The sequence below is a fragment of the Bos grunniens genome, chromosome 6, assembly GCF_055505025.1.
Source record: "Bos grunniens cultivar Pamir isolate PY7600 chromosome 6, Bosgru_T2T1.0, whole genome shotgun sequence".
In the NCBI taxonomy this organism is placed as follows: Eukaryota; Metazoa; Chordata; class Mammalia; order Artiodactyla; family Bovidae; genus Bos; species Bos grunniens.
This window is the reverse complement of record NC_141170.1, coordinates 22612747-22627417: the sequence shown is the minus strand read 5'-3', so window position 1 is coordinate 22627417 and position 14671 is coordinate 22612747. Positions and strand designations below refer to the sequence as shown.

Genomic DNA, 14671 nt, shown 5'->3' with positions numbered 1-14671 from the left:
CAGTTCTTCTTTTTTTTTTTTTCACTCTTTATATTCCACTGTTTTCATATCTCAAACACTTAACGTTTCCAGTTTCCTAAACCAGATCTCCAGTCCTGACATCTTTCCTGGGCTTTTAGTTCCATGTTTGTTTTTTAAATAACTGTGTTGTTAAACCAATACCAAAATACCAAAAAGTCTTACTGTTGTTCCTTTATAGAGATCCACTCCCCATACAAAGATTCCTTTTTAAGTGCTGGTAATACCATTTTAGAAAACTATAAGCATTATATTTTACAATATCTTCAAAAGACTATTTGTGAGCAATTCTAAAAGACAATTGACACTGGATTTCTGTTGAGTCCTTTGTTCAGATTTGTTCCTACCTTCATATATTTTTCACTCTTATTACATCTTGCTAATCCAATTTTTCTTCAGATTGACTTAGTTTATTACAATATCACATGATTGCTCAATCTCAACTTTATCATCTAATACTATGCTGCCCAATCATATGTCTGTGGAACAGCCTTCAAAACATTTTCTTTCCTCCCATCCCTTCCTCTTTCCATTCTTTCTTCTTTCTAGCTTGTGCTCATGCTCAGTCGCTCAGTCATGTCTGACTTTTGTGAGCCTATGGACTGTAGCTCTCCAGGCTTCTCTGTCATGGGATTTCCCAGGCAAGAATACAGAATGGGTTGCCATTTCCTCCAACATGGGAATCTTCCTGACCCAGGGATCAAACCCACAGCTCCTGCATCTCTGCATTGGAGGTGAGTTCTTTATCACTGAGCCACCTTGGAAGCCCCCTCTTTCTATCTTCAACATTTGAATTTTCATCCCTACAAAAGGATATTAGGTGGCTTGCAAGAGAAATAGGAATATCTCATAGCAACAAGACTTTGAAAGATAGAAGATAAAGTAAAGGTGGAAGAAATGCAATGAAGCTGAGGTTGTATGCCAAATTTGGGAAGGTAATTCAAAGAGGAAAATATTTACATTACATAATTCATATGTCCACTTGGAACAACAAAACTATTGATAAGAAGTGTAGATATTCCTGGTTCTAAGAGCTATAGGGGGAGAAAAATTTTCCTCGACCATCTTAGAGTCCCTGAATGGGTTTGAAAATTAAACTGGCAAGCACATTAACAGGAGAAAAGGATACAAATGTATTTAATATAAGGAGCCTTCAAGAGGAAATAAAAACCTAAAGAAACAGACCTAAGTAGTTTGTACTAGGTTTGATGAAGAGTGGACAGTTGTCAAGGAATATGATCGGTTAAGGAGCATGAGATAATTACAGTAAACTGGAGAAACTTCGCAAGGCTTGTTTGTTAGGATTCTTTTTGGCACTTCTTTGTCCTCAGAGATGCAGGGATTTTTCAGTACCCACAAATCAATCAGTATGATATACCACATTAACAAATTAAAGAGCAGAAACCACATGATCATCTCAGTAGATACAGAAAAAACTTTTGACAAAATTCAACATCCATTATGGTAAACTCTCCAGAAACAACACTGTAAGTTAAGTATATTTCAGTAAAACTTAAAAAAACTACCAAGGTATTTGTTTCAGAAAGCAAAACTATGTCATGCCTAAGTCTCTTTCATTTAAGGATGTCAGGAACACAGTTTAGTTGATTTTGCTCTTCTTTCCATTCCATGCTGTTTCCTAGGGTAGGTATATAAGGAGAAAGAGGAATGTGATTGGAAATGAAGGATAAAGTAGGAAAACATTAAATTTTTTTCCATTAGAGAGGAGCCTAGCAAGGACTCATGGAAAATAAGTAAACAAAGCAATAGATATTTTCCACAGTGCTATATACATTGCTCTCGTCTTTCAGCATATTTGATTAACTAGTTTGCTTAGCTGACAAATTATTTTTCTTATTGGTTTTAATTTTTATTTGATGGGAAAATTCCTTTTAACCATCAAAGAGAAGGATGGTTTGATCTAGGAGAAGGATGGCAGAACCCCATTACAAGGGTCCTTTGATCTACTTAGAGATGTTCATTTCTAGTAATCAGTGCATAATAAGGAGGGGTGTTAGAAGAGGGATAAACAGGGTTTTTCCAGTTTGTTATGGAGTCAGTTCATTACATCATAAACACCCCTGTTTGCCTCAAACACATTTTCAAGGGTAATTGTAAACATCCATTGAGAAAATAAAATATGTTTATATATATATATACAAATATATACATAAACATTTCATGCCTAATATTCAGATAATTTAAAAATTTTATACTGTGAATTTTATTAGCAACAGTATTCATTTTATAGATGAGTAATAAGCATTAAGTTCTTTCAAGTGCATAGAATCTTGCTAGTAGAATTATTCTAATCAAGATGATTAAAAGTGATCTTTTAAAATTCAAATGTTGAAACAATTTCCAGATGTGAACTGATTTCTTGACTTGACACAACTTATACATTCTAAAAAAAGACAAATTTTCTTTTCAACCAGAGGGGTTTTTGTCTGTTTTTGCCATAACATTAAATGATTATATGTCACATCCTTGAAACAAATTATTGTAAAACTACTAGATTTTAACACTAAAATTTAATTTCTGTAACTGTTAGGTTAATATTATGACTTTAAAATTTTGTACTTGATTTAGTTTATATATTCTCTTTTTATTTACATCTATATGTGATTGCAGCCATGAAATTAAAAGCTTACTCCTTGGAAGGAAAGTTATGACCAACCTAGATAGCATATTCAAAAGCAGGGCATTACTTTGCCAACAAAGGTTTGTCTAGTCAAGGCTATGGTTTTTCCAGTAGTCATGTATGGATGTGAGAGTTGGACTGTGAAAAAAGCTGAGCACCAATGAATTGATGCTTTTGAACTGTGGTGTTGGAGAAGACTCTTGAGAGTCCCTTGGACTGCAAGGAGATCCAACCAGTCCATTCTAAAGGAGATCAGTCCTGGGTGTTCTTTGGAAGGAATGATGCTAAAGCTGAAACTCTAGTACTTTGGCCACCTCATGCGAAGAGTTGACTCATTGGAAAAGACTCTGATGCTGGGAGGGATTGGGGTCAGGAGGAGAAGGGGACGACAGAGGATGAGATGGCTGGATGGCATCACTGACTCGATGGACATGAGTTTGAGTGAACTCCAGGAGTTGGTGATGGACAGGGAGGCCTGGCGTGCTGGAGTTCATGGGGTCGCAAAGAGTGGGACACGATTGAGAAACTGAACTGAACTGAACTGTAGATGTATCCGTATATCATAGATCAATGATGTATACATATATGGGCTTCCCAATTGGCACTAGTGGTAACCCACCTGTCAGTGCAGGAGACATAAGAGACATAGGTTTGATCCCTGGCAGGGGAAAATCCCATGGAGGAGGGCATGGCAACCCATTCCAGTATTTTTCCCATGGACAGAGGAGCCTGGCAGGCTGCAGTCTGTAGGGCTGCACAGAATTGGACACAACTGAGGTGAGTTAGCACGTGTGCACACACGCATGTGCACATGCACGTGTGCCCCCCCACACACATATGTATTTAGAAACAAACTTTCATGGCAGTGAATCGTTTGCCAGTACAGTGATCTGTGTATATTTTGTGTATAACACAATAATTAGTCGTATTTTAAGTATCATTTGCTAATATCTGCCAAGCACTGTAGAGCATTTTATGTGTTTTAACTTAGTTAATGTTCACAACTGTTTTCGTGGATATAAGTATAATTACCTCCATTTTACAGTGGAAAAACTCAGTACCTAGAGTTTACAAACAAGTTTAAACAGCCCTTAAGAGGCAGATGTAGGGGAAAGCTCAAGCAGCCTGGTGTTGGAACCTGGATTCTTACACTCTGGATTCTACACTCTCTTACCTCATATAATGAAATGTGTCATTAAATGCCATATCCTCAGAACAGAGTGCCTTCCTCATACGTTGTTCTCTGTATTCTCAATCTGTATGTGTTATGACTGAGGTAATATTAGAGTGAAATCATAAGCACCAGTACTACTTGATAATATTGAATTGGGAAAGGAAGTCACGAAATGCAGGTTTATCTTTATCAGAATCCAAGTAACTTGTCTCATTCACTTTAAGTAACACATTGGGCAATAGAGCTTTTTGATGACTAAACCTTCATGTCCTTAATATGTTTACTTTAACACAATATTAAGTCAGTTCTGAAAAGGTGCAGGTGTGTTTGGGTAGCTTTTCTCTCTAAGTAGTGAATTTGTAACATTAGCAATAATGTTTTTGCACCTGGATTTGGACGGCGATAACAGACTTTCTCAGCCTAAGAATAAATTTGGACTCCTTTAAAATTTTTTTCCTCCTCTGATTTAAAAATATTCTAAACCTAAATAATTTTGGAAAACCCCACAGCAATAAATAAAATTTGTTTACTTAGGTGCAACAAAATATTTCCTTGTAACAGGGATTGTTTCTACTTGTAATAAGTTTATAATCTTTAAGCAAAAGGGGCTAGATTCAAGGCCGTCATTTGTTTGTGGAGTCCGAGGCTGTTATGCACAGGCTTAAAATGATTCTGCTCTTGTGAATCCTTTTCCTCTTTTACTTCAATATTAACTGGTAGTTCTGATTTGTTTCTTTTGTGAACATGAAGCTTGTTCCTTATGTAGAGTCTGCACTGGCCTTCTTTTTGTTTGGAAAACTCTTCTGCCTAATTGATCATTATGTTGTTGGTTTCCTTTTGTCATTCAGATCACAGTCCCTATCTCCATATCTCCATAGAGGCACCCCAGACTTTAGCCATGCAGTCGCTCACTTCAGCACTGCTGTTTTATTCTTCTCTGAGGTCAGAAACTTCATAGGTTTTGTTTGTGTTGATTGATAAAATGCAGTTTTTCTTTCTGTTTTTTTTTGCATTTCTTTTTCTTGGGGATGGTCTTGATCACTGCCTCCTGTACAATGTCATGAACCTCCATCCATAGTTCATCAGGCACTCTATCTATCAGATCTAGGCCCTTAAATATATTTCTCACTTCCCCTGTATAATCATAAGGGATTTGATTTAGGTCATACCTGAATGGTCTAGTGGTTTTCCCCACTCTCTTCAATTTAAGTCTGAATTTTGCAATAAGGAGCTCATGATCTGAGCCACAGTCAGCTCCCGGTTTTGTTTTTGCTGACTGTATAGAGCTTCTCCATCTTTGGCTGCAAAGAATATAATCTGTTTATAATAGCCAGGACATGGAAGCAACCTAGATGTCCATGAGCAGATGAATGGATAAGAAAGCTGTGGTACATATACACAATGGAGTATTACTCAGCCTTTAAAAAGAATATATTTGAATCAGTTCTAATGTGGTGGATGAAAATGGAGCCGATTATACAGAATGAAGTAAGTCAGAAAGAAAAACACCAATACAGTATACTAATGCATATATATGGAATTTAGACAGATGGTAATGATGACCCTATATGTGAGACAGCAAAGGAGACACAGATGTAAAGAACAGAGTTTTGGACTCTGTGGAGGGGGGTGATTTGGGAGAATGGCAGTGAAACATGTATAATATCATATGGGAAATGAATCGCCAGTCCAGGTTCAATGCAGGATACAGGATGCTTGGGGCTGGTGCGCTGGGATGACCCAGAGGGATGATATGGGGAGGGAGGTGGGAGGGGGGTTCAGGAGTGGGAACACGTGTATACCTGTGGTGGATTCATGTTGATGTATGGCAAAACCAATACAATATTGTAAAGTAATTAGCCTCCAATTAAAATAAAATAAAAAAAAACGAATATAATCAGTCTGATTTTGGTGTTGGCCATCTGGTATGTCCATGTGTAGAGTCTTCTCTTGTGTTGTTGAAAGAGGGTGTTTGCTATGACCAGTGTGTTCTCTTGGCAAAACTCTATTAGCCTTTGCCCTGCTTCATTCTGATTCGAACTCCAAGGCCAAATTTGCCTGTTACTCTAGGTGTTTCTTGACTTCCTACTTTTGCATTCCGTATAATGAAAAGGATATCTTTTTTGGATGTTAGTTCAAAAAGGTCTTGTAGGTCTTCAAAAACTGTTCAAGTTCAGCTTCTTCAGCATTACTGGTCGGGGCATAGACTTGGATTACCGTGATATTGAATGGTTTGCCTTGGAAATCAACAGAAATCATTCTGTTGTTTTTGAGATTGCATCCTAGTACTGCGTTTTGGACTCTTGTTGACCATGATGGCTACTCATTTCTTCCAAGGGATTCCTGCCTACAGTAGTAGATACAATGGTCATCTGAGTTAAATTCACCCATTCCAGTCTATCTTAGTTTGCTGATTCCTAGAATGTCAAAGTTCACGCTTTGATCACTTCCAGTTTGCTTTGATTCATGGACCTAACATTCCAGGTTCCTATGCAGTATTGCTCTTTATAGCACCAGACCTTGCTTCTATCACCAGTCCCATCCACAACTGGGTGTTGTTTTTGCTTTGGCTCCATCCCTTCATTCTTTCTGGAGTTATTTTTCCACTGATCTCCAGTAGCATATTGGGCACCTACTGACCTGGGGAGTTTCTCTTTCAGTATCCCATCATTTTGCCTTTTCATACTGTTCATGGGGTTCTCAAGGCAAGAATACTGAAGTGGTTTGCCATTCCCTTCTCCAGTGGACCACATTATCTCAGACCTCTACACCATGACCCCTCCATTTTCCGTCCCCCCATATGGCATGGCCTAGTTTCATTGAATTAGACAAGGCTGTGGTCCCTGTGATCAGATTGGGTAGTTGTCTGTGATTGTGATTTCAGTGTGTCTGCCCTCTGATGCCCTCTCTCAGTGCCTACTGCCTTACTTGGGTGTCTCTTACCTTGGACGTGGGGTACCTCTTCATGGTTGCTCCAGCAAAGCGCAGCTGGGGCTCCTGACCTTGGACATGGGGTAGCTGCTCCCCGCCCCTGCGCCGCCCAGCCGCTGCCCCTCCACTGCCCAGCTGCCGTCCCTGCACCGCTGGATGCAAAAAATGCAAAAAAGCAAAATGGCTGTCTGGGGAGGCCTTACAAATAGCTGTGAAAAGAAGAGAAGTGAAAAGCAAAGGAGAAAAGGAAAGATATACCCATTTGAATGCAGAGTTCCAAAGAATAGCAAGGAGAGATAAGAAAGCCTTCCTCAGCGATCAATGCAAAGAAATAGAGGAAAACAATAGAATGGGAAAGACTAGACATCTCTTCAAGAAAATTAGAGACACCAAGGGAACATTTCATGCAAAGATGGGCTCAATAAAGGACAGAAATGGTATGGACATAACAGAAGCAGAAGATATTAAGAAGAGGTGGCAAGAATACACAGAGCTGTACAAAAAAGATCTTCATGACCCAGATAATCATGATGGTGTGATCACTCACCTAGAGCCAGACATCCTGGAATGTGAAGTCAAGTGGGCCTTAGGAAGCATCACTACAAACAAAGCTAGTGGAGGTGATGGAATTCCAGTTGAGCTATTTCAAATCCTAAAAGATGATGCTGTGAAAGTGTTGCACTCAATGTGTCAGCAAATTTGGAAAACTCAGCAGTGGCCACAGGACTGGAAAAAATCAGTTTTCATTCCAATCCCAAAGAAAGGCAATGCCAAAGAATGCTCAAACTACCACACAATTGCACTCATCTCACACCCTAGTAATGTAATGCTCAAAATTCTCCAAGCCAGGCTTTAGCAATACGTGAACTGTGAACTTCCTGATGTTCAAGCTGGTTTTAGAAAAGGCAGAGGAACCAGAGATCAAATTGCCAACATCCACTGGATCATGGAAAAACAAGAGAGTTCCAGAAAAACATCTATTTCTGCATTATTGACTATGCCAAAGCCTTTGTCTATGTGGATCACTACAAACTGGAAAATTCTTCAGCAGATGGGAGTACCAAACCACTTGATATGTCTCTTGAGAAACTTGTATGCAGGCCAGGAAGCAACAGTTAGAACTGGACATGGAACAACAGACTGGTTCCAGATAGGAAAAGGAGTATGTTAAGGATGTATGAAAGTGAACGGTGAAAGTGAAGTCGCTCAGTTGGGTCCAACTCTTCACGACCCCATGGACTGCAGCCTATCTGGCTCCTCTGTCCATGGGATTTTCCAGGCAAGAGTACTGGAGTGGGGTGCCATTGCCTTCTCCAGTGTTCTTGCCTGGAGAATCCCAGGGACGGGGGAGCCTAGTGGGCTGCCGTCTATGGGGTTGCACAGAGTCGGACACGACTGAAGTGACTTAGCAGCAGCAGCAGCAGCAGCAAGGATGTATATTGTCCCCCTGCTTATTTAACTTATATGCCAAGTACATCATGAGAAATGCTGGGCTGGAATCAAGATTGCCAGGAGAAATATCAATAACCTCAGATATTCAGATGACACCACACTTATGGCAGAAAGAAAGGAAGAACTAAGAGCCTCTTGATGAAAGTGAAAGAGGAGAGTGAAAAAGTTGGCTTAAAGCTCAACATTCAGAAAACGAAGATCATGGCATCTGGTCCCATCACTTCATGGGAAATAGATGGAGAAACAGTGGAAACAGTGGCTGACTTTATTTTTTGGGACTCCAAAATCATTGCAGATGGTGATTGCAGCAATGAAATTAAAAGATGCTTACTCCTTGGAAGGAAAGTCATGACCAACCTAGACAGCATATTAAAAAGCAGAGACATTGCTTGCCAACAAAGGTCCGTCTAGTCAAGGCTATGGTTTTTCCAGTGGTCATGTATGTATGTGAGAGTTGGACTATAAAGAAAGCTGAGCTCTGAAGAATTGATGCTTTTGAACTGTGGTGTTGGAGAAGACTCTTGAGAGTCCCTTGGACAGCAAGGAGATCCAACCAGTCCATCCTAAAGGAGATCAGTCCTGGGTGTTCATTGGTAGGACTGATGTGAAGCTGAAACTGCAATACTTTGGCCACCTGATGTGAAGAGCTGACTCATTTGAAAAGACCCTGATGAGGGGAAAGATTGAGGGCAGGAGGAGAATGGGATGACAGAGGTTGAGATGGTTGGATGGCATCACCGATTCAGTGGACATGAGTTTGGGTAAACTCCTGGAATTGGTGATAGACAGGGAGGCCTGGCATGCTGCGGTTCATGGGGTTACAAAGAGTTGGATACGACTGAGCGACTGAACTGAACTGAACTGATATGCAGTATTTTTTCCTCAGCCACATGTAAGCTCTGTATGAGCAAGTGTCTTTCTTTTGCTCACTACTGTCTCACCAAAGTCAACTATAGTCCTGATGAAGAGCAGATTCTCAGCTACTAGTTGAATTACATGACTTTGTGATTCAGGAGTTGAGAGCGCCCGGTGCTGGATGTGTTTTGGATAAGGTAACAGTAAAATGGGCTTCGCAGGTGGTTCAGTGGTCAAGAACCCACGTGCAGTGCAGGAGACATGGATTCAATCCCTGGGTCAGGAAGATCTCCTGGAGAAGGAAACAGCAATCCCCTCCAGTATTCTTACCTGGAAAATCCCATGGACAGAGGAGTCTGGTGGGCTACAGTCCATGGGGTCGCAAAAGAGTCAGACGTGATTCAGAGACTAAACAATAGTAAAATGGCTTGTCATCCAATCTGTAACACTAATGTTTGTCTAGTATGGACAGTCAAGTCCTAGATATGACACCCAGAGCTTTGCAACATAGTTCAGCAACTTAACCCATGTACTTGAACCCACATTGTTAAAAAAAATTCCCATCACAAAACCTATACCTACATACATCTTTTAAAACTTTACTTCTCTGTGAAACTATGTACTTAGGCAAATTGCTTCTAAGTTAGATTGCAAGTCAGTGGCAATAAATAACAAGTCAATTGTCAAGTAGCAACTATATATATATAACATATATAGTATATAAATATACATAATATAAAATTTATATCTGTTGTATAAATACACATTACATAAAATTTTCCATCTTAACCATTTTAAAGTGTACGGTTCAGTAAAGTATATTCACATTATTGTACAACCAATCTTCAGAACTTTTTGGTCTTGCAGAACTGCAGCTATATACTTGTCAAACAAAATTCACTCTTTCTCCCCCTCCCCCAGTCTTGGCAACCACCATTTTACTTTCTGTCCCTGTGAATTTGACTACTCTAAGATATCTTATATAAATGGAATCATACAATATTGTCTATTTTATGACGTCTTGTTTCATTTAACATAATGTCCTCCAGGGTTCATTCACATTGTAGCATGTCTCAGAATTTCCTTTGTGACCTCCTGAAGAGTATATTATCATTATTTTTTAAGTACTTTTCCAACTCTTGAAAAAGTATTAATTATATCCTGGATATAGTTATTTAGCCTTGACAGTAATTATTAATATCAACTCATATGCTTTTTTAATTAGTTGATCAAAAACTACAGAATTATGAGTGATATTTTTATTGTACCTACCCATCAGGATATGCCGTGTCCTTTTTTTTTTAATAGGTAAGAAGTGGATTTATTTAGAGAAACATACTCCACAGACAGAGTGTGGGCCATCTCAGAAGGTGAGAGTGGTGCAGAAATATGGCACAGTTAGTTTTTTATGGACTAATTTCATAGGCTAATAAATGGGAGGATTATGCCAACTGTTGTGTGGGAGGGGCAGAGATTTCCATGGATTGGGTCCCTGCCCACTTTTTGGTCTTTGATGGTCAGCCTCAGAACTGTCATGGCACCTTTGAGTGTGTCGTTTAGTTTGCTGATGTGTTGTTCTTGTTCAATCATTAAGTCCCGTCTGACTGCAGCACTCCAAGCTTCTCTGACCTTCACTGTCTGCTGGAGTTTGCTTAAACTCATGTCCATTGAGTCAGTGATGCCACCAACCATCTCGTTCTTTGTTGCCCCTTTCTCCTTTGCCTTCAGTCTTTCCCATTATTGGGGTCTTTTCCAATGAGTTGGTTCTTTGCATCATGTGGCCAAAGTGTTGGAACTGCAGCTTCAGCATCAGTCCTTCTAGTGAATAATCAGTATTTATTTCCTTTAGGATTGACTGGTTTGATCTTCTCGCTGTCCAAGGGCCTCTCAAGAGTCTATTCCAGCAACACAGTTCGAAAGCATCGATTGTTTTGTGCTCTGCTTTCTTTATGGTCCAACTCTCATATTCATACATGACTATTGAAAAAACCATAGCTTTGACTATATGCACCTTTGTTGGCAAAGTGATGTCTCTGCTTTTTAATATGCTGTCTAGTTTTGTCATAGCTTTTCTTCTAAGGAGCAAGTGTCTTTTAATTTCATGGCTTCAGTCACCATCTGTAGTGATTTTTGAAAATAAAATCTGTCACTGTTTCTATTGTTTCCCCATCTATTTGCCATGAAGTGATGGGACCAGATGCCATGATCTTAGTTTTTTGAATGTTGAGTTTTAAGCCAGCTTTTTCACTCTTCTCTTTCACCTTCATCAAGAGGCTCTTCAGTTCCTCTTAGATTTCTGCCATTAGAGTGGTATTATCTGCATATCTGAGCTTGCTGATATTCTCCTGGAAATTTCTCCAGCTTGTGATTCATCCAGCCCAATGTTGCACATGATGTACTCTGCATATAAGTTAAATAAGCAGGGTGACAGTATAAAGCCTTAACATACTGCTTTCTCAGTTTTGAACCAGGCCATTGTTCCACATCCAGTTCTAACTATTGCTTCTTGGCCTGTATACAGGTTTATCAGGAGGCAGGTAATGTGGCCTGGTATTCCCATCTCTAAGAATTTTCCACAGTTTGTTGTGATCTACACAACAAACTGATGTGTTGTGATGAGTGTATACTGAAATTCAAGGTCGAGTGGAAGTCAGCTCATCTGACATCTTGGACCCATTTGGTTCCAATCAGTTTATGTTATGTTCCCGCCCTATGTCATTCTTTCAAAGGCTGTGCCCTGTCCCCTTCCCTTTTCATTCCTCCCTCAGAGATTTCACTTCCATATTCTTATGGGAACCAGAGAGAGAATACATCGTGTTTTAACTGAAAAGTAAAAATGGTTAAATCACACCCAGGACCCAAGAGGAATAATTTTAGAGAGATGCAGGGATGTCAGTATATTCAGCAGTCAGCTTATTTAGTGGATCTTGTACCTTTGATCCCAAAATGTCAGAAGCATGGGTCCTGGGTGCATTCTTCTGGCTGAGGCAGGGATCTAATGGAGAGAGACAGGCAGGCTTGGAACCAGCAGACTATCATTTCTGTACTATCCTATTCACTAAAATGAGTCACGAGGTCATTCCGGATTCAAGAGATGGAGAAAAAGACTCTGCCTCTTATTGGAAGAAGGTGTGAAATTATATTGCAAAGGGCATAAATGTAGGGAGAGGCATGAAGTATTGAGCCCATTTTTGTAATAATTGGAGCCATTTTTATATTCACAACTTAGCCTACACCCTGAGTTCTTCATTCACTATGCTCTTGCTCTCCTTTTAATATAGTTTTATATGTGTGTTGCTAAAAAGTAGAGTTTTCATTTTAATTGTTTTGACTTTATAAAAGATGCTATTGCTAAATGTTTGCTTTGGGGATTTACTTTTTCACATAGTATCTTATTACTAAGAATAATTCATATTGTTGTGTGTTGCTATATTTTGTTTCTTTTTTCTCTTCTGTATAACATTCTATTGATGGTATCAGCACTGAGTCTTAAACATCCTTGTTGATAGGGGTTTGGGTTACTTATGGGTCTTGCTATTGTGAACAGAGCTGCTATGAAAGTGTCTCCTAATGGATCTTTCTCCTGAGCAATATGCCATTTACTGGAATGTATCTGTTATAGAGTATGTGAATGTTTAATTTTATTTCCAAGGTGGTTGAACCAATTTGCCTGCTGCCACCAATTAATAGTGTATCTTTTGGCTCTCCATCCCATCCAATCCCATCCTTGTATGGTCAGAATTTATTTTTGTCATTCGAATATTTTAAAAATGACTTCTCATTGTAGTTTTGATTTGTGCTCCCTAATCACTAAAGAAATTGAATCAAAAGTGCCTTTGTATGTTTATTGGCCATATAGGTTTCTCTTCTGTGCTTTTCTTATTTTCTTGTAGGAATATTTTATTTGTACCTGCTTCAGCTTTATATAATTCCAGTAGCTTCTTCTAGTTTGCAGTTTGTCTTCTTTAGTTTAAGGTGTCTTTTGATAGAATCTGAAATTAACTTTGATGTGAGGTTATGAAGGGTCATAGGGTGGGTCATACATTTGCATTGTTATACATAGAACAGAGATGCATATTGTCCTCTCTTCCATACATTCCTTAGATTGTGTTCTGCTATTTGAGGGAATGGTTAAGAATGACAAATACCCATAAGAGGCTCTGAAATTATGGGACTAATTGGGAAGAAAATTCCCTATTAAAAAAAATAATTTTTAAAATGAAAGCATAGTCTTTCTTCTACTTTTTTCTTCAAATCATTGTAACATTTTTCTTTTCACATCTTTCAGTTTTCGCATTCCTAAGCAATAAAATGGACTTTCCTGGTGGCTCAGATGGTAAAGAATCCACTTGCAATTCAGGAGACCTGGGTTCAATCCCTGGGTTGGGAAGATCCCCTGGAGAAGGGAATGGCTACCCGCTCCAGTATTTTTGCCTTGAGTGGACAGAGGAGCCTGGTGGGCTATAGTCCATTTGGTTGCTGAGTCAGATACAACTGAGTGACTAACCACACATATAAGCAATGATGTGATCAAGTGATGGTTTAAAACATAAACAACTGATAAATATATGTGTTGTGGAACTATTCTAGCTTAACATGTTTGTGATGGGAGAATTTGTACATAGTTTGGTATCTTCATGATGGTAAATAGAAAAAGAAAAAAATTATGAGAAATTTAACTGGTTTTAAACATATTAATTTATAATAGTTCAAAAATAGTTATTGCCAATTCTAATACCCTTAGAAACATATCCCTTGGTACATGCATTCAAACATTTAAAGCAATACAGGGGTCAGAAAATGTTTAACGTGTATTATTAAGAAGTAGAGTCTAGATTAAAATTGTGAAATTCGAATTAGATTTAAAATGTGTGTTGAGTCACCATTTTCACAAATTCATTGACAAATTCATCTGTAACTTTTAACTTTTCAATTATTACATGTTTACAAGTTACTCCTATAAAATCTGTCAGGTTATATCATCTTAAATTAGAAGAAAATGGATTTCTATGTACATGTGAAGAAAACAGATTTCTTAAATGTCATCAAGAGGTAAACATTGACGGTTATTTCATGGATTGTATGAATTTTGATTTTGTTTTCACAGCTTTTCTATTTTAGCTTTTATAGAAGGTAGAAAAATGTTCTGAAGCTGTGTGCTTCTAAATTTGGTCCTTACTGACAGGGAGGAATTATTTGAAGCACCTGAAATCTGATCTGAGCCTTGGAGAAAGGTACCACAAGATGATAGCATACATGGTTACAAAGCAAGGAGGATTAGCAAGAGCAATATATTTTTGGAAAAAAGGGCAAGCACACCACTTGGAATGTTTTATCAAGAGAGGGATACAGAAGTGAAAAGTAATCCTTCTGCTTTATTTGGCATTATTGCTGTGTTCGATTTTGGTCTTTGCATTTGGCAAAGTATATGGAGACTCTGGAGAAGGTCCAGCGAAGATCAGCAAAAGTGATGTAAGGAATGGGGACCAGCTCCTATGAGAGGGCTCAGTGGGATCAGGACTGTTTAACTTGGAGAAGGGAAGACTAAGGGGTGATTTAACTGTCTTCAAGTATTTGAAAGGTTATTATATAGAAGATGC

The 14671-nt window shown here is 38.7% G+C and overlaps 1 protein-coding gene across 14 annotated transcripts in view; it reads left to right on the top strand.

The window, feature by feature from the left end:
- The window catches only part of CFAP299 (cilia and flagella associated protein 299), a 717854-nt gene that overhangs the window by 28644 nt on the left and 674539 nt on the right, over positions 1-14671 (top strand). Inside the window, exons 3-4 of one of the 14 annotated variants that reach the window (XR_015166126.1) lie at positions 10380-10441; positions 10921-12901. The exons of the other annotated variants lie outside the window; for them this stretch is intronic. The gene's annotated coding sequence lies outside the window, so the exon portion shown is untranslated. Of the gene's footprint in view, positions 1-10379; positions 10442-10920; positions 12902-14671 lie in introns of those variants that run through there. 14 annotated transcript variants of the gene reach the window in all.